The sequence below is a fragment of the Panicum hallii genome, chromosome 7 (genome assembly GCF_002211085.1).
Source record: "Panicum hallii strain FIL2 chromosome 7, PHallii_v3.1, whole genome shotgun sequence".
Classification (NCBI taxonomy): Eukaryota; Viridiplantae; Streptophyta; class Magnoliopsida; order Poales; family Poaceae; genus Panicum; species Panicum hallii.
In genome coordinates this window covers 10618501-10644060 of record NC_038048.1, presented here as the reverse complement: position 1 = coordinate 10644060, position 25560 = coordinate 10618501, and the positions used below count along the sequence as shown (strand labels likewise).

The following is a 25560-nucleotide window of genomic DNA, read 5'->3' as shown; positions in this document are numbered from 1 at the left end:
ACAACATGCTGAGTTGATGTTGAAAATGCATGAGACCACAAAGGAGAACATAGAAACCATGAATGCTAAATATAAACTTGCTGGTAGCAGAGAAAAGAAGCATGTCACTTTTGAACCAGGTGATTTAGTTTGGCTGCACTTGAGAAAGGATCGGTTTCCTGATTTGAGGAAGTCAAAGTTGCTTCCGAGAGCTGATGGCCCTTTTAAAGTTGTAGCTAAGATCAATGATAATGCATACAAACTTGAGTTGCCTGCAGATTTTGGGGTTAGCCCCACATTTAATATTGCAGATTTGAAACCATATTTGGGTGAGGAAGATGAACTTGAGTCGAGAACGACTCAAATGCAAGAAGAGGAGGATGATGAGGACATCCCTCCCAACGATACACCCATGCCTACTATGCAGCAAGGACCAATGATAAGAGCTCGTGCACGAGAGCTAAATTATCAGGTAGACTCGTTCCTCGATGTCCATAAACCATCATCCATGAATAGGGTACTACTAAATTCTTTTGATGCTTTTCTTATTCTTAGGAACTTGGAACATGAACCAGATTGAAGCGAGAGCAAACACGACAAGAAAACGAGTGTGGATGATCAGATCGGACCATACCAGTTCGGACCTCCAGGAAGGGGCAACTTCGGAAGGCCATAACTCTTAGCTTCGAATATTGTTTGAAGCCCATGAGTACTTGTTGGAAAGCTCCTAAAGTCTACTTTCAGATGGATCCAACCTCAAGACGAAATTCCAAAGGAGTTAAGCAGAATCGCCAAAATGACGTTCAGTCTTCCAGTCTTGAGCTGAGGCCCTTGTATCTAGTTCAGCCCACTAGGGGCCATTCTAAGTTAGGGTTTACACCCCCCACGCCTCTTGGCTGCCCCTCCCCCCCCCCCCCACCTATATAAATCACCAGCAGCCACCATTTAAGACTTGGGTTTTGTTTGGTTGTAAGTTAGATGTTGCTACTTTCTTGTAAACACGTGTGTCGATTAGACCACCCGATTTGCTCGATTCAGAACCCCTACTTCGTGTGTATTAGATTTATCCTTTGGGCAAGGTCTGTGTGCTGTTTACTTGTCCCCTTGTTCTTGCTTGTTTTTCGATTTGCTTGCAGGTTCAAGGTTGTTCTTGTCACAGCAAGAACAACACAAAATGGAGGCGGTGTAACTGTCGCTAAGGCGCAGCGCAACCCTTGTGGTGTTGTAGTCGGGCAGCACAACGTCGATCTTCCTCAAATCGAGTTATCCCCCACTCTTATCGAAAGATCGGGAGCAAACCCCAGCGGGTTCCATCAACAAATGATATTTTCAAGCTCATTTATATCCACACGCAAACTGTCACATAATAAATTTGGAATTAACAATCAAATGTCTGCCATGATATCCAAACCCACACAACTCGCTTTCAAATCGTTTTACGTGTGATATAGCTAAGATAGTTTTTATGCATTTAGGAAGTATGTTCAATATGCAGTACCATCAAATGATAAAAATCAGGCTTTGACATTCGTGTTAACACTGCATTCAGACTATGTACAGATATAAAGCATTAGATTTGTTTTCAAAAACTGGATCAAGATCAAACATCAAGCAAGGTTTAGAAACAAATAACATGAGAAGACTTTGCAGGTCACCCTTTGCCAAAACAGGTAGATTGCAGCATCTACAAGTTCACTGCTAAAGGTCTTTATAAACAAAAGGATTTACTAGTTAGTCCCTTTAGAAACAGTGTGAAAATTCCTTCACATTTTTTCAAGCAGTTGATCATATGGCAATAGAATAGTAAATCTTTGTACTTTAAGCTCTCGTGGAGCAAAACTTGCATATAGGATGGCAAGACACACAACAGAGTAGGCAAATGAGAACAAAGCTTACAGACTCTGAACTTTTATTTCCCCAAACAGCAACATGTATCATATTGTATTCAGAGTTCAGATTTTGGATGGTACATTGCCAAGTTATTCGGATACAACAAATTAACTCGATTGGGAGCCAAACGTCCTTCCCCTATCAACAATAACTCACCACAATCATATGAGCCCATCAATTCGAGCACCAAACAAACAATGTTAGCAGTTGCACAGTTCCTAAGATATGGATGCATGCATACACATCAAGATACACTACACTAATAACCAATGGAGGCAACTAAAAGACTTCAATTGCAGAGCATCTAAGACTATAATCTGCCACCAGAAAGAATGTAGAGCGGCTTTCAGATAGCACTGTTACCAGTTTTCCACCAAAACTGAACCAAGAGCACAAGGCGTACCTGTAGGCATTGAGGCGTTGAGAAAGCACTGAAACTCTAGGAGGTCTAGCTTTTCTCCTTCTGGTTTGTTGTCTTCTGTATATACAAAAAAATTTGAATAGCCAAAATCTGCTGACAACATATGTTTGAGCTCACCTACTGATATTACTGTTTGGCGCAAGCTCCTACTACCTTGGATGGTTTATTTGTTCTGCTTTCCAAAATTCTGCACTAAGAACCAGACTTCAAAATTTCCTGCATGAATAAAATGAAAGCAGTTAGCAAGAACCACTCTGACCAGCGGATGGCCAGGAGCAGAATATATGATGTGGCCATATCATTATTTGATGTCATTAAAACTGATGCTGTATCACCAATAATCACAATTTCTTTGTTCAATTACTTCATGAGGTACAACCTTTTGTTTTAGTATGTATAAAATTCAAAAGAAAATGCAGATATCAGAGTAGTTTCCAAAACTGCAATTTTGGTTCTGTAATCAACAATCATTGGGTCTAGTAAAATGGTAACATGCAAGCTGCTCACAAGCTATTTGTTTACCATATCAAAACGCTGTACAAGAGCAACATGTGAAAATAGTAACATTGGTAACAATTCGTGAGCAATGATAGAACATACTAAAATAATTTGTGAATGATAGAACATACTAAAATAGTACCATATAAACGACGAGTGAGAACATAAAAGGGTTCAAAATGCAGCAGCGATGAACTTTCAACTATCATATATACTCGATAATGACAATGGCACGTGCCAACTCATCCTTGGCATGCGATGAACTTCAGCGTCAACCGCTCATGTTTTTTTCAGAAAGGAGAGGAGACAGCCCACGAATCCTTTATCACGACCAAACATCGAATACCCCAAATGTAAATAATTCTCGACCCTGGAACAGCAGGCAGTACTAATATAGCATGACCTCGCCCCTGGAACAGCAGGCAACCTGAATTGGGCCTTGGATCAACGGCAGCGAGAACGACAGTACCTACCTGGAATCTGAGATTAGGAGGCGATGCGCAGCAGGGCGTCTGGCCAGATGCGTTCCTGGTTGCTTGGCCCGCCGTACTCGACGCCCTGGAACAACCGCCAAGCGAGTGAGCGTCGGGAGGCCCCGGCTCGGAGGAGGAGGACGGGACAGCGAGGGCGGCGTCGGGAGGCCGGCGGCTCGGAGGAGGAGGACGCGACGGTGAGGCGGGCCGGCTCGGAGTAGGAGGACGGGACGGCGCGGACGGCGCGGACGGCGTCGGGAGGCCGGCGGTTCGGAGGAGGAGGACACGACGGCGATGGCGGCGGAGGAGGACGCGACGGCGAGGCCGTGCGTGACCCGGCGTGCGACGGGGGACGGGGGACGGGGGACCCGGCGGGGGGGGGGGGGGGGGGGTGGTTGGCCGTGGGAGAACGTACGGGAGGGGATGAATACATCGGACGGATAGAATGTTGCACATTGGGATGGCAACCCCTACCAAATATCCGCGTACCCATGGATACCAAATTCGGTGGGCGTGGGTACGAGTCTAGATTTATGCCCGCGGGTACAGGCGCTCTAAACCCAACGGATATTTTCTAATATGTTTGAAAAATTGATATCCGAACCCGCAAACCCGCCAGACTCGCTGACATATGGGCCCGAGTGGTTATATATATATATACACAATTTTAGGGTTTCCTACTCTCTCCATTCTTCACGTCCCCGTCTCCCCCCCCCCCCGACTCCCCAGTTCCAGCCGCCAGCCCGCCACGGCCCACGGCGCCACCCCACCCAGTGCCGTCGCCCATCCCCGCCGCCGCAGGCCGTCCCCATCCTCGGCCATCCCCATCCCCGCCCGCGCCATGCCGCCGTCCCCATCCCCGGCAGCCGGCATCATCCATCCCCGCCGCCGGCGGCCGTCCCCATCCCCGGCCGTCCCCATCCCCGCCCGCGTCATGCCGCCATCCGCCGCCGTCACCCATTCACCCATCCCCCCGTCCGCCGCCGTCCCTATCCCCGGCCATCCCCATCCTCACCCGGGCCGTGCCACCGTCCCCATCCGCGCCGCCACTGTCGCCCATCCCGCCGCCACCGGCCGTCCCCATCCCCGCCCGCGCCATGCAGCCATCCGCCGCCGTCCCCATCCCCGCCGCCGCTGTCCCCCATCCCCGCCGCCGCCGGCCATCCCCATCCTCGCCCACGCCGTACCGCCGTCCGCCGCCGTCGCTACTCCAATCGTTGAGCTGCTCCAATCATTGACCAGTAGAAGGTACAACAACATAGCATGTTACTCTGTTAGTCACTTAGTCCTAAGCAAGTTGGATAGGCTAGGTGGTTCAGGCATGTGGAAATTGGAATTGTGGATACACTATAAAGAGATGATTCCGTATACACTTGCCACATGAATTTAGCTGGAAGTGAAATACATTGTTTGAAATAACTTGCATAGCATAGGTCTCTAACTATGCACTAAGGTAGAGGATAGTTCATCAAATTCTAATGATTTTATGTGCAGCCTAGCTTCAACATATTTACTGCTTATGCAGTATACAAGGTGAATTGTCTCTACAAACCATAACATTTGGTAGGAAACCATTATGATACTGTGTAACACCCTAATGTAATTTTTCCAAATTTTAATGAATTTATTTTGGCTCAAATAAAATTTCCATGGCTTTCTCTAATTTATCTTGCATTTAAAGTAATTTTATAACACAAGAAAATAAAATTTATTATAAGGTCAACATGTTTATGCATTCATGCTGGAGCATTGTTTTCCTTGTGTTGAGTTATAGGGTTTGAATTCGAATTTATTTGAATTCAAATAGTTGTGTTTGAATAGTTTGAGTAGAGAAAAGAAGAAAAGGAAAGAAAAGAGAAAGGCAGCCCAACCCAGCCCAAATCATCTCTCAGCCCGGCCTGCTCTCCTTCCCCTCCTCCACTGGGGCCGGCCCCATTCTCTCCCTGGCAGCCCATCCCCCCTCTTCCCCCTTCCTCTCTCTCCCCGCGTGGACCACGCCGGCCCAGCTTTCCCCCTGTCCCCCGGCCCGAGCGCGCCTCCCCCCCTCTCTCTCCCTCTGACCGGTCGTCCCCACCTGCCAGCGCCCCCGTCTTCCCTCTTCTCCCTTCTTCCCCGACGCACACCGGCCGCCCGAGAATCCTGGCGAGCCCCGCGCCCGGCCCGCACGCCGCGGTCGTTCCGCCGCCCTACAAATAGAGGCACCCGAACCCCTATAAACCCTAACCCTAAACCCCTCGGCGCCGTCGAACCTCTAGCACCGCTGTCGGTTGCCCCGCCGCCCCGCGACTCCTGCTCCGCCGCGGATCCACCGCTCCGGTGCCCCTCAGCTCCAGCCAAGGGCCGCAGTAGCTCCACCTCGGAATCAGAAAGCTGTCCGAGGCCTCTGCATCGACCCCCGAGACCTGCCCGTGCCGGAATTGGAACCGAAGCCGACGCCGGTGAGACGCTCCGTTCTCGCGATTCCTCACCGCCGGTGATCCCCGGACTTCCCTAATCCCCCTGGCACCTTCGTAGCACCTCCACGTGTCGATCCACGGTGACCAGGAGCCCGGAGACCCTCGGCAACACCCCTCCCCACGAACACCGACCCGTCTCCGCTGCAGGATCTCGCCGCCGGCCATCTTCCGCTGCAGCTCCGGCCACCGCAAGCCTCTGGTGAGCATCGCATCAACCCCCTGAAGCTTATGCGCTAGATGTTGTAGCCCAGGACCCGCCCTAGCCCCTGGAACGCCGCTCGCCGGCGATGTCCGCCGCCCCGAGCCGTGGATCGCGAAGCCCGAGCCCCTCTAGGCCCAGCTGTAGCCCTAGGTCGATCCCCTAAGCCGCGTTGATGCTCCCTGGCTTGAAGTCGTGAAGGTCGGACCACCGGAGCGATGGGAACGTCGAGCTCCGGCGAGCCCCGAGCCGCGCCACCGCGGAATCCGTTGCTGGCGTCACAGCGCCGCCAGCCTGCGCCCCCAATCTCCACGGGCCGCCAGATCTTGATCCAACGACCCAGAATAGAAGATATCGCTTCAGCCTAGTATTCTTGCTAAAGAGCCCCTGCCCTTTTTGAAAACCAACCCGCAGTCCATCTCTAGTTCAAAAGTAATTGCAGTTAGGTTCTGTTTTATTCGTTTAGGCCCCTGAGTTCTTTAGAAATAGAACCTGCCATCCACCCCCGGTGTTTTTGCGGATAAGACCCCAGATCTAGCCTTTAATTATGTTTAGGCCCTCGGTTTTCGCACAGAAACCCCTAGTTTTCCTGTTTTCTTACAGAAAGGCCCCTGGACCTTGTTTTAACCCTAGATTTCGCGTCTTAGCTCTGTTTTAGGCGGTTTTCACGCTCACGCGATTGTTGTAACGCGTAGAATAGTTCTATCATAGTTTTGTGTGCTGTTTTTATATAATGTTGTACTGTTTCTTATCTTTTGTCTTTGTTTGTATGTATGTGTATGTGTATGTGCTGGACCATGTTTCGGCGTTGCGATCGTGAGTAGACGCTGAGCCTTTGGATGAGTACCAGGAGCCCCTTTCTGTAGAGCAATTTGAGCAGCAGCAGGAGAACTTCGAGGAAGGCAAGTATAACATGAATATCCTATCACTTTTAAATACAATTTCATACTGCATTTTAATTCTGTATGCCTATAAGGATTTCCTAGCCACCTTATCTTTTATATATATACCTTGGGTTGCATTTTGGTTAGTTGTGCTAGGTGCTGCGCTCTCACACACCTCGGTCCTTTTTAATTAAATTTGATTAATGGTTATATGCAAATTAATTCTGAGAGTGGCCCTCTGTGCTGTGTGCTTGAGTGGCTCACGTCTCCTTAAAAGATGTTTTCATTAGAAACATGGTTTAGGGGGCCAGCACGGTGCTTAGTGCTTGGTTGGCCACTCTCCATAAGGACCGGTTCATAGAGCGACAACCTGGGACAACCGCGCAACCACAAGACTGGAATGGGATGGTCTTGACCTACTAATTAGGTCATTTTGGTTTGGGAGTAACTTACCTGCGGGGCAAGAGGGGTAGTAAGCTTCAATGGTCCCTGCTCCTCCGGCTTGGTCTGTGCTGTGTGCTTGTACCCCCGTGAGGTGGGCCCCATCGTCGCTGATCCAGAATCCTTAGCGGTTACACCTTACCAACGTGATCCTTTGTAACGGTCTCGTAGTGTGCTTGCTAGCCATCTCACCTAAGGAAGTGTGATGAACCACTAGCGTAGCCCACGACTTGTGGGTAAAGTTGTGCAACCTCTCGAGAGTGTAAAACTGATATATCAGCTATGCTCACCGTCATGAGCGGCCCAGATCCTCCGTCTGATTAGTGGGGTTGTACCTTGGTGGTTTGGCTTGGTTTTCAGTAGTCTTATGCTTAATCTTGATTAATTATTATATAACTTGGGTTATGGTAATTCAACCACTGGTAGTAAATAGCTTTAATAAAATTTGCTAAGATTAAAAGCTAATGCAGTTGAGTCAGCTAACCTTAGAGCCTCATAATTCGTGTTATACTTGTTGAGTACAAGTTGTGTACTCACACTTGCCTTCTCTACTCTCCTGTTCTTTCTGGGATATCTTCGACTGCTGCTCAGTACCAGGCGACGTGGAGGACTACATCAGCGGACTCGACGATTTCTAGGCGTTGTCTCCCAGCCGACGTCCCTGTGGCGCCCTGCTCTTCATATATTTATTTTACGCTTCCGCATTCCTTGAACTGATTCTTGATTCAGTTGTGATAAAGATATTCATTTATAATTTATACGCTTTTATTTCTGTGGCAGAACCAACCTGAATTATACCGGCTCAAGTACGTGAGTCCACTTCCGAGTGCTCCAACGTGCTTCAAACGGTATAATCCCTTGGCCTGTCGGGTAATGTCCCGATAAACCATCGATACACAGGATCAAATAAGGTTACCTCACACGAAGGTGAGTCCAGAGATACAATCACCAGCACATTTTTACATCATAGGGATTTACATTACAAGAGTTTTCAAAAGCAGTACATTACAAACTGCTAAAGCTATGGTTTTTGGCAGCGGAAAACATACGCGACGATTACAACACGTCGTCAAGACCGATGTCATGCTAAGCCCGGGCACGACATCACTCGATATCACCAGTGTTGGCCGGGGACGGATCCCATTCCATGGGCCAACCTTCTGGGAGAGCACAGGGCCATGACAGGGTAAACCCAGAACCTTTACAATGCCTTCATAAGTCTAGTTATGGGCTAAAGTATGCCCAACCCCGGGTAAGCCTTGCTGAGTATTAGTATACTCAGCCTTGCTAGTTTTATGTTTTTCAGGTAAAGCCTTTGAAGACCCTACTCTTCCCCTGTCATGGCCCTGTGCTCTCCTAGAAGGTTGGCCCATAGAATGGGATCCGTCCCCGGCCAACACTGGTGATATCGAGTGATGTCGTGCCCGGGCTTAGCATGACATCGGTCTTGACGACGTGTTGTAATCGTCGCGTATGTTTTCCGCTGCCAAAAACCATAGCTTTAGCAGTTTGTAATGTACTGCTTTTGAAAACTCTTGTAATATAAATCCCTGTGATGTAAAAATGCGCTGGTGATTGTATCTCTGGACTCACCTTCGTGTGAGGTAACCTTATTTGATCCTGTGTATCGGTGGTTTATTGGGACGTTACCCGACAGGCCAAGGGATTATACCGTTTGAAGCACGTTGGAGCCCTCGGAAGTGGACTCGCGTACTTGAGCCGGTATAACTCAGATTGGTTCTGCCACAGCTGGTATCAGAGCTATAAGGTTACTCTGGAGAAATATTTTACCTTAAAAATACTTTCAGTATAAAAGTTTGACCAACAAAATGTTTGGCAAAACTACGTTGGATTCGTTAAGGTTGTACTTAGTACGTAAAGCCCTAGGGTGATGTTTAAGGGAAAATAGAGGTGGCTGTACTATATATATATATAAATCTAACCTCCAGTATTACTTTCTGTCAAAACTTAAATGCATGCACAACCCAACTTTACTTTCTATAACGACACCTTTGATCGTGAGGTAAGAAGGTAAGGATCCTCAGCCAACTGAGGGAGCTTGGCCTTCCCGTCGGTGATGCGAACCGAATGCTGTTTCTCAAGCAGTGGCCTACTTGAGATGCTGCCAATGTACCAACTTCGGTTGACTACATTGGGAGTATATGGTTCGGCGCAGGGTATGGCGATCGCTGTTCATACCCCCGCATTTTGCGGTACCCCCGTGAATACGTTGTTTCGATAACGTATGCTAACGTCGTCTGTACGGCGGTAATTGTACAGTTGCTGTTTCTATAGTGAGCAGTAATGAATGGGAACGCTTTCATGACATGCTGGCATGAAAGGTTCATTGGATATATATATATTGTGGTTTTCTGCAGGTACACTAACCACGATTACGAAACTAGGACGGATAGGGTTTATCGATTAGTTAATAGTGAGAGACGTATGTATAATGCCACCGAGATTAACTACGTAAGTCCGAAGATATTCGACAGTTATTTTTGGTTGTGAGGTCGAATAGTACGTGCATGCATAATACACTAATCAACAAAATGGGTGTTTAATTTTGTTGCTTTCCTAAGGATAGGTGACATGTTGGTTGTTCTTAGCATGGTTCCAATAGGATCTTTTAGTTGGGTATCTTAGGTATCTCTCTGATTTCCAGCTTTTGCTGTTATCAGAAATCAGTTGTCTTATTCCATTTATCTTGTAAGTTCTCAGCAGGGTAAATGATTTCATCATCCAAATCCTTGTTTCAGATGGTTGGAGCCACACGTGGAACCCCGGAAGGTTTCCGGACAGAACAGATCAGCGGTTCCCAACCACCATCACCACCGCTTCCGAATCTAGCCGACGTTCTAGCTCGGCAAACTGAACTTCTTAATCTATTGGTACAAGCACAACAGAATCAACAATGCCAGCAATCACGAGGTCGTGATGAACCTCAAGTGGCAACCTATCAAGACTTCCTTAGTACCCAGCCCCCGCTATTCAGTAAAGCGGAGGAGCCCCTTGATGCCGATGCCTGGCTTCGCACCATTGAATCCAAGTTTACTCTTCTTACGATTCCCTGTGCGGATTCCAGCAAGGCTTACTTCGCTGCACAACAATTATGCGGAGCTGCCCGTATTTGGTGGGATAGTTATTGTGCTATGCAAACTAATGGCCATGTTATCTCCTCGGAGGAATTCTGTAATGCCTTCAGAGCACATCATATACCTGAGGGATTGATGGAGCGGAAACTGAATGAGTTCTTGGCACTTACTCAAGGCACCCACACCATACTGCAGTATGCACAGGCTTTTAATCACCTGTGTCAGTATGCGGGCTATCATGCTGATAATGATGCCAAGAAGCAAGATCATTTTTGTCGAGGTTTGAATACTAAGCTCAAGGAATGTCTGAACCTTATTAAGGCAAATACCTTCAGTGAGCTGGTTAACATGGCCCTAACTCAGGAGGATTGTATCACGGCACATCGTGCCGAAAAGAAGCGTAAGGTTTCCACTGGATCCGTGAGCATTCAACCCTCATGGTATCAATTTGATCAGAATGTATTGCCTGAAGCACCATAGCGAAATGCTCCGATCGGCAGACTGGTTTATAGGCCGTCTCAACAGCAAGGAGTGTATCAACCTCCTGTATCTCGGCAACAACCACAACAATTTGGTCCACGGCCAAATGTTCAACAAGTTCGACAGAGAAGCAGCACCTATCACAGTTTCAATTGCGGAAGCGCGGATCACTTTATCAGAGATTGTCCGCAACCCAAGAAGCCTAATATGGGGCAGAGTTCCAGTCAGAATGATCAGAACAAGGGTAAGAAGCCGATGATGCAAATCCGGCAAGGACAAACTAATTTCACTACCCTTGCAGAACTTCCGGATGGAGCTCCTATCATGACGGGTACATTCTCGATACACCACAAACCAGTTGTTACATTGTTCGACTCAGGAGCAACTCATAGTTTCATCAGTAACAACTGCAGTACCCCGAATAGGACTCGATCTTTGTCCCACTAAGGGGTCATATATGATTTCTACCCCCGGAGGAAACATTACATCTGACCGAATGGTCAAAAAGGTCCCAATTCAGTTAGGTAGCATAGAAATCCAAACTGATTTGATTTTGTTAAACCTAGAGGGTATTGATGTTATACTCAGGACAAATTGGATGACAGAACATAAAGTACTGCTAGATATTTCTTCCTGAGTTATTGAAATTGACTCACCACATCAAGGAGCAACTACCCTCTATCTACCTCAGCAGGAGTATCTACACTCGTGCACTTATGCCATCACAAATATCAAGGTAAAAGATATTCCTGTAGTTTGTGAATATCCCGATGTCTTTCCAGACGACTTGCCTGGAATGCCACCAGACAGAGACATCGAGTTCATTATTGAACTTCAACCTGGCACTGCTCCTATCTCAAAGAGGCCATATCGTATGCCTCCAAATGAATTAGCGGAACTGAAAATCCAACTCCAAGATCTTCTTGATAAAGGTTTCATACGCCCAAGTGCGTCGCCTTGGGGTTGTCCCGCTCTTTTCGTCAAAAAGAAGGACAATAGCCTAAGGCTATGTGTTGACTATCGTCCACTCAATGCGGTCACTATCAAAAATAAGTACCCACTTCCCCGCATTGACATTTTGTTTGATCAATTAGCTGGAGCTAAGGTCTTTTCCAAGATTGACTTACGCTCTGGTTATCATCAAATCAAAATCAGGCCTTGTGACATTCCAAAAACGGCCTTCTCAACCAGATATGGACTTTATGAATATCTGGTTATGTCATTTGGGCTTACCAATGCACCGGCATATTTCATGTATCTCATGAATTCAGTCTTTATGCCAGAACTTGACAAATTTGTTGTGGTCTTCATCAATGATATTTTGATATATTCCAGGACTAAAGAAGACCATGCTAATCATATACGTGTCGTTCTTCAACGACTACGTGAGCATCGCCTTTATGCCAAATTCTCGAAATGTGAATTCTGGTTGGAGAGTGTGAAATTTTTGGGACACACTATCTCTAGTGAAGGCATATCGGTTGATCCAACCAAAGTCCAAGAGGTTATGGATTGGAAGCCTCCAACTTCAGTCCATCAAATCCGAAGTTTTCTTGGATTGGCGGGATACTATCACCGATTCATTCCAGACTTCTCCAAGATAGCCAAACCTATGACTGAGCTACTTAAGAAAGAAGTTAAGTTCCGCTGGGATGATAAGTGTGATGAAGCATTCCACACCTTGAGAAGACTTCTGACAACTGCCCCAGTACTAGCTCAGCCAGATAATACTCAGCCTTTTGATGTCTACTTTGATGCTTCGGGAACTGGCCTTGGTTGTGTTCTTATGCAAAACAACAGAGTCATTGCTTATGCATCCCGAGCACTTCGGAACCATGAATGAAATTATCCAACACATGATCTTGAATTGGCAGTGGTTATTCATGCTCTCAAGATCTGGAGACATCACCTCATGGATGCTAAATGTAACATTTACACTGACCATAAAAGCCTCAAATATATCTTTACCCAAGCGGATTTGAACATGAGGCAAAGGCGATGGTTAGAATTGATCAAAGACTATGACCTTGAGGTATATTACCATCCTGGTAAAGCTAATGTGGTTGCGGATGCACTTAGCCGCGAAGCACATTGCCACTGTTCATCTATAGCTGCTATCAATGACACTCTTTGTAATCAGATGAGGAAACTCAATCTAGAACTCATTCCTCAAGGTAGTCTAAATCTTTTAGCTCTGGAGAATACCCTTCAAGATAAAATTATCATGTCACAATTACATAATGAGGGTATCAAAATCATCAAATCAAAACTGTCTCAAGGAGAGGCTAAATACAAGTGTTTCCGTACTGATCCTCAAGGAGTCTTGTGGTTCAACAAACGTCTTGTTGTACCAAAAGATCATCAACTTCGAAAGCAAATTCTTGATGAAGCTCATCTATCTAAATTCTCTATTCATCCCGGTAGCACCAAAATGTATCAAGACCTACGACAACATTTTTGGTGGACCAGGATGAAAAGAGAAATTGCTAAGTATGTATCTGAGTGTGATACATGTCAGAGGGTCAAAGCTAGTCACCTTAAGGCCTCTGGTACACTTCAACCATTACCCATCCCATCGTGGAAATGGGAAGACATTAGTATGGATTTTATTGTTGGTCTTCCTAACACATCTCAAAAATATGACTCCATATGGGTAATCATTGATAGACTCACAAAAGTGGCTCACTTTATTCCTGTACATACTACTTACTCAGCTAAGAAATATGCTGAAGTCTATCTTGATCAAATTGTTCGGCTACACGGTGTTCCTAAGACCATCATCTCCGATCGAGGAGCACCATTCGTTGCACGCTTCTGGGAACAATTACAGTCCGCCCTCGGCACCAAACTGATCCGAAGCTCTGCATATCATCCTCAAACAGATGGGCAAACTGAGCGAGTCAACCAAATACTTGAAGACATGCTCCGAGCTTGTATCATTCATTATGGAAAAAGTTGGGACAAATATCTTGCCTTGGCCGAATTTTCTTACAACAACAGCTATCAGACCAGTCTTCAGATGTCACCTTTTGAAGCATTATATGGTCGCAGATGTCGAACTCCTTTGAGTTGGTCTGAGACCGGTGAGCGCAAGATTTTTGGACCAGATTTAGTTGTGGAAGCCGAGGATAGGGTCAGAATTATTCAAGCCAATCTTAAAACAGCCCAATCTAGACAAAAGAGTTATGCGGATCGAAGGAGGAAACCCTTGCAATTTCAAATAGGAGATTTTGTATATCTCCGAGTATCTCCTACCAAGGGCGTCCAGCATTTCGGAATAAAAGGAAAACTAGCACCCCGATACATCGGACCCTTCAAAATTCTTGAAATTTGTGGCCCAGTGGCTTACAAACTTCTTCTTCCACCTCAAATGGGTACTATTCATGATATTTTCCATGTCTCTCAGCTTAAAAAGTGTATCAAGGTACCTACAGAGATCATTGAAACCCCAGCCATTGAGATCGAGCCCGATCTATCCTATGTTGAACAACCCATCAAAATCCTGGATACCAAGGAAAGAGTCACCAGAAGAAAAACAGTTAAGATGTACAAGATCTTATGGGATCACCACACTAAAGAAGAAGCAACTTGGGAAACAGAATCTTATCTACAACAAAATTTCCCAAACTTTCTTCAAGCCAATCCCCAAATCTAATCGTCTGATTCTTTCTGCCTTCGAATCTCGGGACGAGATTCTTTTTAGGGGGGAAGGCTGTGACAACCAGGTAATTAGATTTATGAATATTAGACCTAGTGTAAAAGTATGTGCTTGCTATGGTGTTTATGCATAGTACAAATAATTAAGAGTACAGTTGTAATTTCTATAGAATATAGGTCCTTGAGTGCTGATTAAGTGTAATAGATATGCTAGATTACTTGAAAAATGGGTTTTTGTGTGGAAAACGAGGACCTAGATGTAATTAGTGCAAAATATGGGTCCTTTTATGCAATTTAAGTAGAGTATAAAAGTGATTTCTAAAAGTTTACTTAGGACTAATCTACAAGAATGCCAGTCATCATGACAGTCATGAAAACTTTTAAATAGGTCCAAATTTTTGACCAAATCCTTTTGGGTAAGGGCAAGGTAATTTAAATTTTACCTTTGTTCAAATTCAACTTGTAATGCTGCAAGTTTTGGGTTTTTAAGCTTGAGCCCTAAAACAATATTGTAGGGCTTGAAAAGTTCTACAACTTTCGTTTCGGGCATCCTCTCATTAGGTCTTTGTATCGTTGGGAAAAATTAGTTTACCGTAGAGCCCCTGTGTTTCTTCAGTTTTACAAACAGGTCCCTGGGAAAATCTCCTTTCTCTTCCTCCTCCAGCGCCACTCTGCTCTCTGCTCTGCAGCTTATCGCTGACCACCTTGCCACCTCCGGCTGCAAGTTTTCGTGCGCCATAATTTCCTCCGCAGGCAGCTGTGCTGTTCCCCCATCGTCCCAACCTCCACTGCGACCTTATCTTCACCCGCGCAGGAGAATGGGTCTTCTGCCGTTTGCCATGCTGCCGCACCCCGTTGCGTTCCTGTTGCTGCCACGGCCTCCTCCTCCCCGAGCCACTTCACCGCGGAAGACCATCCCTGCCTTGCGTCCCGACCTCGCCAACCGGTTTTTCCCCTCTGGTTCTTTCCTCCCGTGCCGGCGCCCCATTTTTTTTCCTCGTTCTGTTGCGCCCCCGGACCCCCGCCGCTTTGTGCGTCCGCCGTGTGCCTGCACCTCCACTTCAGCGCCGGGCCCCAGGAACGCCTGCGCGCCGCTTTCCCTCAGTGCCGAGCCGGGGACCAAGCCCAAGCGCCGTCCGGTTCGCCTGCTTAGCCCCTGGCGCATCATCCTCCTCTGTGCCGTCCTCCTCCGGTTCGACGTCGTGCGGGACTGTGCCGTCCTCCATGATTTTGCCCATCCAGCAGCCTCTAGACGCCCCTGCTCTCCTCCAAAGGCCGGTGCTGCACCGTCCTTGCCCTCCCCGGCCAGAGCAGCCGCATCCCTGAGCTCCGTTCTTTTCCCCAAGCGATTCCTCTGTTCCAATTGCAGGTGAGGACTTCGTGTGACAATTAGAGCAAGCTTAGGGGGTTTTCTGCAAAGTCTAGACCCATAGGAACAGTAGAGTTTGAGGACCTCTGTGTAAGGGTACTTGTTATTTCATGTGAAGTGATGCTGCTGACTTGTAAAATCAATAGAAAATAGTAAGAAATTCCAAAAATTGCAAAACCAGTTTTGTTAGAAACTAGATTTTGAGCTCTACAACTTCTATTAAGTGAGTTTGATATGAAACCAAATAGTTTTGAATCTATGTTAAATCTAAGATAAGAGAGTGTAATATCCATATCTCCTACATGTAACTTTGTTGATCTTGATTTTTGGTATGCAATCTCTATAGATTAAGTATGGATTGATATGGAGTTTTCAAACCTAAGTTGCTTTGTAATTTAAATTCTTTTAAGTTGATCAATTCAATTTGTTTTATAATAGAATTAGCTAAGTCTATTCAGTAAAGCTTATCTAATTAGATCTTTTGGTCAGAATCTTTTAAGTATGCAATGGATCTGTGTTTAAATTTTCAAAACTTTATAACTTTAATTATCCAAGCTTCACATTCAAATTTGAATTTAATTTTTAGTATTTTAATTCTTGTTTACAATTAAATCAATGTTATAGTCATGAGTTGAATGTTTATGATTCAAAGCTTAGGTTCCTTTTTGTACCATGAGCTCTTGAGTGTTAACCTTTTGGATTGCAGCTTATTGTAAAATAAAAATAAAAAGACTATGCATTCCTTAATTCTACATTCTTGCATATCATGTAGACCCGACTATTCTCACTGGAGGTGATTACAAGCTGATCGTGGACCAAGCCGTGGAAATTCCTACAGATCCCGGAACCAGAATGAGATTGTCCTGAAGACCCCGAGAACTTCGTCAGGGAATTCTCTGAAGGCCCGAACCAAAGTTTGGACGTTATTAAATTGTCTAACCCCAGCCCCACCCGTAAAGGCAAGCCCCAGACATAAACCCTACTTTATTTACTCTGCAATTTATATTATTATATCTATCTCTGCATTAAGTTCTTAGGAATTGCTTGAAACCCTAGTCGCATTCTCCTAGGAACCAATGTATTGAATACTAGCACTTGAGTCCGGCTAGCTGCTATGCTAATAGGGCCGGTAGAAGTCGGGTGATTTCCTGTCACTCGCGCGATATAGGAGTTGTAATGCTTACATTTCTGTTATCACTATAAGGATGACGGATAGGAGTTTTATGAGGTATCATGGTTGAGATGATACCCCGTCTGTGTTGTTGAGATGAACAAGTGAAAGCCCACGAAGTGCTCTCTTCCCACACCCCAAATCTCACTTCCTCTCAATCCCTAGGTGAATCTTTGCAAGAATCGAGCTCTTGGATGGAGGGGAGAGTTGAAATCAATGCTGTGGAGGGGTGTTAGGTTGTGGGAAGCAGCAGCAATGAATGAGGGGGGTGAGAGGGTATAAATACCCCACCCTCCTCAAGTGACGGTTATGTGTATTTCTGAGGGGTACCGGATCATCCGGCCTATGGTCGGATCATCCGACCCAGCACTCACTTTAAGCACGAAAAGCTCTCCAGAATTCCTAGGGCTGGATCATCCGGCCATGGGGTCGGATCATCGGACAGGCAATAGAAGGTTTCAGGCTTATAGGTCGGATCATCCGACCCAGGGCCGGATCATCCGACCCAGGGCAGAGGGGAACAGCCACGCAGACCGGATCATCCAGCCTGGGGCAGAGGACTTTTGCTGGCAGGTCGGATCATCCGGCGTAGGGCCGGATCATCTGACCCAGATGAATTTGGAAGGAAGGTTTTCTCAATAAAGTATTTTATCTTAAATTGAAGCACTTTGACAACCTGGATCAATTGACAGTATCCCCCTTTATAGTACGGTGGTCCTATACTCAAATTCAAAATGAAAATTTGAATTAAATCACCAGTGAACTCCACCACCATACATATTTGAATTGGGGACCTTCTTTTCATCTTCTTCTCAATTCTTTCATTTTATTCCTGCACACAACTTCATCAAAGCATCATATCCCAAATTGTGATTGTCAAGAATCACCAAAATCAATTAGGGGCCTAGATGCACTTTCAGTGGCACACCTCGAGCCTCTGCCTTTTCAGGAGGGCAGGCCATTAGCCACCGTGGCGGAGGAGTCGACTGAGCTAGTCGATGCGAGCTCTGATGAGCTCATCTCATGCCAGGTGCTGATGGCGGAAGAAGGCGAGTACGATGGCGATTTGCCCATCGTCAAATTTGATGCGGCATCTGAAGATGAGGCCATAGCCAACGCTGGCTATGAAAACAACACCGATCGTAAGGTACGGAGGACCACGAACAGAGCTCGCGCAGCCCGCCAAAGGAGGGTCAATGAGCGCATGCGATTTATGCATCGCGAGCTTGACACCGAATTCGCTGCCGTAAGCGAGCGGGGCTTCAGGACTCCGGTGGCCAACATCGTTAGGGTTATGGCTGTACTCGAGAGCAGTAACGATCCAAACGTGAGTCAAGCACTTTATTACGCACAGAGGGCTTGGATTCAGCTTGATCAGCAAAACCCGGCATCTACCCTCAGGGAGGAGCACGTGGGCGAAAGCCGAAGCCAGGCTCACAGTCATATGGCAGGCGGCTATCCTCGACCTCAGCGCAGCAACAACAACGACAACGCTCGAGGGAGTCAGGCCCTTGGTGGGAGGCAGCAGCCACCTCCAGGGGGTAACCCGCGACAGGCCAATCATCAGCCTCTTCCAGAAGACCTGCACCAATGAAACCAAGGCAAAGTGCACCTGCCAAAAAAAGATTCGCACCAAAGTGCACAACATGCAGAGAGCGATTCCAAACCTGCCATAATCACATAGCGATCTGGACAGTGACCGATCCAACCTCGAGTGCAATTGTTTTTCGACTTCTCGAATGGCCAAGAAGGATAAACCTGTGTGTGGCTTCAATAACGTCTACCAAGACAATGTGATTGCAGAAAACATTGAGCCATGGTTTGCAGAAACGAAATGCAGTTTTCCGATGATTACCCATCAATATTGTTTTTTTAAAAGCACACCATTAATATTGTTTAAGGAAGACCATGTGATGTTTGATTTTTTCTTTTGATGCCTTAAATTTAAAAGTTAAAACTAAGCACCAACTCACTCCGTCATAAAATATAAGGAATTGAAGTATTCAAAATTTGTACTCTAATGTAAAACATTCTAGAACTTTTGGAGAAATATTAAAGAAAATCATTTAATTTTCCATAGCTCTTAGCTGCATACTTACTTTTTCTATTCCTTCTTCCCCTACTTAATCTTAAGAACAACTTTAATTATAGTTGATAAACGAAGAGCTCTCGAAGGGTATATGCGTCTCCCTTAATACGTCTTAAAATTGCTAGAATGTGATGGAGAGAATATATGCCTTGTACGCAGCTTCAAAGCTGGAGTAGACTGAACTGACGATTAGACGTTTTTAGAAAAGCAGGCACCTTCTCATGACGTCTTACAAACTCCTATAGTATCAATCAAATGCCACGCTAAAAAATGAAGGGTGAACTAAAATCACAATGAGTCTAAACGGGTATATAGAAATAAGTGAGATGGCAACAATCTGTAATTTAGTACCCTAATCAGATAAGCGAAAAGAATAACCAAACAGCTGGTGTACTAATAAAAGGGTTGACAAACAATGAACAAGTATAATGAAATAACTCTTCCTCATGAAAATGGAGTGCCAATCTTCCAGTTTTTCAGTTCAGAAAAGCGCCTTTGAAATAAGTCTGACATGCGAAAATGAACAACACAACGGAAATAAATTCCCAGCAACATATACCGAGTTACTGAATTGACTTACCATACCAATTCTTCTCGAAGAAGGGATTCTGTGGTATCCTCCAACTAGTCAGGATTGCATTTTTGCAGTGGCGGCCTCTGACCTTGTCTGTTTAGCTAGCTAGCTCAAGAGAACAATATATACCTGCGTGGTACATATATAGAGCTAGCAACTGAAATTAAACAAGCAAACTAACTTGCAGATGCTGCTTTGCTTGAAATTAAAGCAACAACATCCCCGCGTTTTTCACAATCACCAATGTATTAACTATATAAGCTTAATCATGATACTTTTGTGGAATTAGATGCAGGCATATTTCTGGAGGCGACTCTAAAAAACTTATGCTTCTCATGACCTTGTTTCTCAGGTCCGCGATTACATTTTGTACTTGTCACTATTTGATATTCTTGGCAAAGTGCTACATGGCCTGAACAGAATCTTTTGAAAATTCTGGGTGGTGAAACATGTATACATAAGTAATAAAATATGACAATAGTATATATTTCAGCCTTGAAGCATTACAGAAGTTCCACATTCCTTGCATTAGTATATCCTTTAAGATCCAACCTGCAAGTGATGATGCCGTGCCTTTCTTTGGGTGACAATTGGACCTTTGCAAGCTAAGCGATATATTTATTTTTTTCCTGGATGAGAAGAAGTCACATTGAATGAGGTAATACTAGCTTCATGTATACTTGAGGGAAAACATTAATTGTAAAGTTCTGAATACTTTGCTTCGTTACAAGAAATAGGTGGCACAGAGTTTGTGTACAAGTAATAGTGAAACTCACAAGAGCTTGCACTACCTGATTTGGTGACATACAATAACAAGTACAACTTGTCAAATGGTGAGGACAACAAAGATGGGGAAAATCATAATCTTAGCTGGAACTCATGCTTCTGTCATTCTGTGTCTCCTGTAACTTGTTATCTAGTCAAATTTCTGGCAAATGATCTTGCGATAGTTTTCTCCATGGCTAAGCTATCAGTATGTCACACCCGATTTATAAGAACATAAATCGAGCAATCGTATATGCGCCAGGATCAACTCACGCATATATACAACAGAATCATCAAGATATCACAACACGTATCTCGAAATTGTGACAACCAGGTAATTAGATTTATGAATATTAGACCTAGTGTAAGAGTATGTGCTTGCTATGGTGTTTATGTATAGTACAAATAATTAAGAGTACAGTTGTAATTTCTATAGAATATAGGTCCTTGAGTGCTGATTAAGTGTAATAGATATGCTAGATTACTTGAAAAATGGGTTTTCGTGTGGAAAACGAGGACCTAGATGTAATTAGTGCAAAATATAGGTCCTTTTATGCAATTTAAGTAGAGTATAAAAGTGATTTCTAAAAGTTTACTTAGGACTAATCTACAAGAATGCCAGTCATCATGACAGTCATGAAAACTTTTAAATAGGTCCAAATTTTTGACCAAATCCTTTTGGGTAAGGGCAAGGTAATTTAAATTTTACCTTTATTCAAATTCAACTTGTAATGCTGCAAGTTTTGGGTTTTTAAGCTTGAGCCCTAAAACAATGTTGTAGGGCTTGAAAAGTTCTACAACTTTCGTTTTGGGCATCCTCTCATTCGGTCTTCGTATCATTGGGAAAAATTAGTTTACCGTAGAGCCCCTGTGTTTCTTCAGTTTTACAAACAGGTCCCTAGGAAAATCTCCTTTCTCTTCCTCCTCCGGCGCCGCTCTGCTCTCTGCTCTGCAGCTTATCGCTGACCACCTTGCCACCTCCTGCTGCAAGTTTTCGTGCGCCATAATTTCCTCCGCAGGCAGCTGTGCTGTTCCCCCATCGTCCCAACCTCCACTGCGACCTTATCTTCACCCGCGCACGACACTGGGTCTTCTGCCGTTTGCCGTGTTGCCGCACCCCGTTGCGTTCCTATTGCTGCCACGGCCTCCTCCTCCCCGAGCCACTTCGCCACGGAAGACCATCCCTGCCTTGCGTCCCGACTTCGCCAACCGGTTTTTCCCCTCTGGTTCTTTCCTCCCATGCCGGCGCCCCATTTTTTTTCCTCGTTCTGTTGCGCCCCAGGACCCCCGCCGCTTCGTGCGTCCGCCGTGCGCCTGCACCTCCACTTCAGCGCCGGGCCCCAGGAACGCCTGCGCGCCGCTTTCCCTCAGTGTCGAGCCGGGGACCAAGCCCAAGCGCCGTCCGGTTCGCCTGCTTAGCCCCTGGCGCATCATCCTCCTCTGTGCCGTCCTCCTCCGGTTCGACGTCGTGCGGGACTGCGCCGTCCTCCATGATTTTGCCCAGCCAGCAGCCTCTAGACGCCCCTACTCTCCTCCAAAGGCCGGTGCTGCACCGTCCTTGCCCTCCCCGGCCAGAGCAGCCGCATCCCTGAGCTCCGTTCTTTTCCCCAAGCGATTCCTCTGTTCCAATTGCAGGTGAGGACTTCGTGCGACAATTAGAGCAAGCTTAGGGGGTTTTCTGCAAAGTCTAGACCCATAGGAACAGTAGAGTTTGAGGACCTCTGTGTAAGGGTACTTGTTATTTCATGTGAAGTGATGCTGCTGACTTGTAAAATCAATAGAAAATAGTAAGAAATTCCAAAAATTGCAAAACCAGTTTTGTTAGAAACTAGATTTTGAGCTCTACAACTTCTATTAAGTGAGTTTGATATGAAACCAAATAGTTTTGAATCTATGTTAAATCTAAGATAAGAGAGTGTAATATCCATATCTCCTACATGTAACTTTGTTGATCTTGATTTTTGGTATGCAATCTCTATAGATTAAGTATGGATTGATATGGAGTTTTCAAACCTAAGTTGCTTTGTAATTTAAATTCTTTTAAGTTGATCAATTCAATTTGTTTTATAATAGAATTAGCTAAGTCTATTCAGTAAAGCTTATCTAATTAGATCTTTTGGTCAGAATCTTTTAAGTATGCAATGGATCTGTGTTTAAATTTTCAAAACTTTATAACTTTAATTATCCAAGCTTCACATTCAAATTTGAATTTAATTTTTAATATTTTAATTCTTGTTTACAATTAAATCAATGTTATAGTCATGAGTTGAATGTTTATGATTCAAAGCTTAGGTTCCTTTTTGTACCATGAGCTCTTGAGTGTTAACCTTTTGGATTGCAGCTTATTGTAAAATAAAAATAAAAAGACTATGCATTCCTTAATTCTACATTCTTGCATATCATGTAGACCCGACTATTCTCGCTGGAGGTGATTACAAGCTGATCGTGGACCAAGCCGTGGAAATTCCTACAGATCCCGGAACCAGAATGAGATTGTCCTGAAGACCCCGAGAACTTCGTTAGGGAATTCTCTGAAGGCCCGAACCAAAGTTTGGACGTTATTAAATTGTCTAACCCCAGCCCACCCGTAAAGGCAAGCCCCGGACATAAACCCTACTTTATTTACTCTGCAATTTATATTATTATATCTATCTCTGCATTAAGTTCTTAGGAATTGCTTGAAACCCTAGTCGCATTCTCCTAGGAACCAATGTATTGAATACTAGCACTTGAGTCCGGCTAGCTGCTATGCTAATAGGGCCGGTAGAAGTCGGGTGATTTCCTGTCACTCACGCGATATAGGAGTTGTAATGCTTACATTTCTGTTATCACTATAAGGATGACGGATAGGAGTTTTATGAGGTATCATGGTTGAGATGATACCCCGTCTGTGTTGTTGAACTTGTTAAGGTCGCAGCGTGTGGTGATCGGGGTTAAGCGTTTGAAAGTACTAACCACATGCCGCAAAATATGGTAAGCGGTAAGCCTAGTAACCAATCGGCCCGAGGAGTGGACATACCTCCCACCACTCGTCTTGCTTCTTTTGGTTACTTATGTTCGATTGGGGAAATACGTGTTGCAAGGGCAACCAGGAATACGGGTTTTGTAGTCGCGCTACAGATGTATGTCCTGCACTTTGGAAGTGCGTATGTTCCTGCAGTCGCTTGTGGTGGACCTGTCCACGAGTCGAAATGAAAGGCAAACGGTTGCTTCGGAACGACCCTGTGGTGTTCCAAGCGTGTGAGTTAGGTTTACCTTGCAAGGTTAAAATTCGATTCAGAATCGTCCGCTTCTCACGATGTTTGAGACTGCTTAATCCCTTTATCACATTGAGTAACAAGAGCAATGTTATGATTATCGAAGATGATGTTTGACTAAAGATTATACCATGCTTGCTTAGTTATAGGTGCTTATCTAGAATGGATAATCACATAGAACTTGAAAGCTAAAAGTTGAAAATAAAGATCTACTCTTAGTTGCTTTTCAGCTGAAACTAAACCCAGAACCTTTACAATGCCTTCATAAGTCTAGTTATGGGCTAAAGTATGCCCAACCCCGGGTAAGCCTTGCTAAGTATTAGTATACTCAGCCTTGCTAGTTTTATGTTTTTCAGGTAAAGCTTTTGAAGACCCTACTCTTCCCCTGTCATGGCCCTGTGCTCTCCCAGAAGGTTGGCCCATGGAATGGGATCCGTCCCCAGCCAACACTGGTGATATCGAGTGATGTCGTGCCTGGGCTTAGCATGACATCGGTCTTGACGACGTGTTGTAATCATCGCGTATGTTTTCCGCTGCCAAAAATCATAGCTTTAGCAGTTTGTAATGTACTACTTTTGAAAACTCTTGTAATGTAAATCCCTGTGATGTAAAAATACGCTGGTGATTGTATCTCTAGACTCACCTTCGTGTGAGGTAACCTTATTTGATCCTGTGTATCGGTGGTTTATCGGGACGTTACCCGACAGGCCAAGGGATTATACCGTTTGAAGCACATTGGAGCCCTCGGAAGTGGACTCGCGTACTTGAGCCGGTATAATTCAGGTTGGTCCTGCAGTCGCTTGGGGTGGCCCTGTCCACAACCTGGAATGAAAGGCAAACGGTTGCTTGGAACACCCTGTTGGACGTTCCAAGCGTGTGTGTTAGGTTTACCTTGCAAGGTTAAATTCGATTCGGATCGTCCGCCTCTCACGAGGATTGAGACTGCTTATTCCTTCTGCCACATCGCGTAAAAAGTATAATTGTTGATGGAATAATCTCGATGGATGATAATCTATATCTTGCTTGTTTAGTATAGGCGCTTACCTAGAATGGCTAATCAAGCTAGAATCTGAAAGCTAAAACTTGAAAATAGTTTATACTCTCTGTTGTTTTTCAGCTGAAAATAAACTCAGAGCCCCATATAGTACCTTCATAGTCTAGTTACGGGCTTAAGTATACCCAAAACTCGGGTAAGCCTTGCTGAGTATTAGGATACTCAGCCTTGCCAATATCTATTTCAGGTACGACCTTCGAGAACCCCACGGACAACCCTGTGTGGCCAACGTCCGTTCCTTTTGGCTGGTCCGTGGAGTGGGACCCGACCCTGGCTGGCAGTGACCCTCCGGAGTGACACCAGGCCCTGGGCTAAGCTTGCTGTCCACCTTTGCGACGTGTGTAGTCGCGAAAAACTTTTCTTTCCGCTGGGAGTTTTGGACAAGCTGTTTCCGCTTGTCGGTTTGAACACTGTCTGTATAAGTTTGTTTATATTCGAACCTAGTTTGTAATAATGTATGAATATCTGTAAATTCAAAATTGATGAGCTATCCTGTGATGTGAACTCGCCTTCGTGCGAGGTGAACCTGCTTCGATCCTGTTGAACCGTGGTTGTATCGGGCGGAGACCCGACAGACCAATGAATTGCTCCGTTTGAAGTGCGTTGAGCTGATTACGACTGTACGGTGATCATTAGCGCACTTGAGCTGGATTAATTCAGGCGGTTCTGCCGATACCAGCTATGGCAGAACCAACCTGAATTATACCGGCTCAAGTATGCGAGTCCACTTCCGAGGGCTCCAACATGCTTCAAACGGTATAATCCCTTGGACTTTGGTTGGATCAACCGATATGCCTTCACTAGAGAT

The 25560-nt window shown here is 45.2% G+C and overlaps 1 long non-coding RNA gene across 1 annotated transcript; it reads right to left on the bottom strand.

Moving 5' to 3' along the window:
- Nucleotides 1–1859: 1859 nt before the first annotated feature.
- Nucleotides 1860–3650, bottom strand: LOC112898941. Its single transcript, XR_003229952.1, has 2 exons — nucleotides 3262–3650; nucleotides 1860–2506 (listed from the first exon to the last, which is right to left on the bottom strand). It is a non-coding gene; the product is annotated as an uncharacterized LOC112898941 (long non-coding RNA).
- Nucleotides 3651–25560: the final 21910 nt, after the last annotated feature.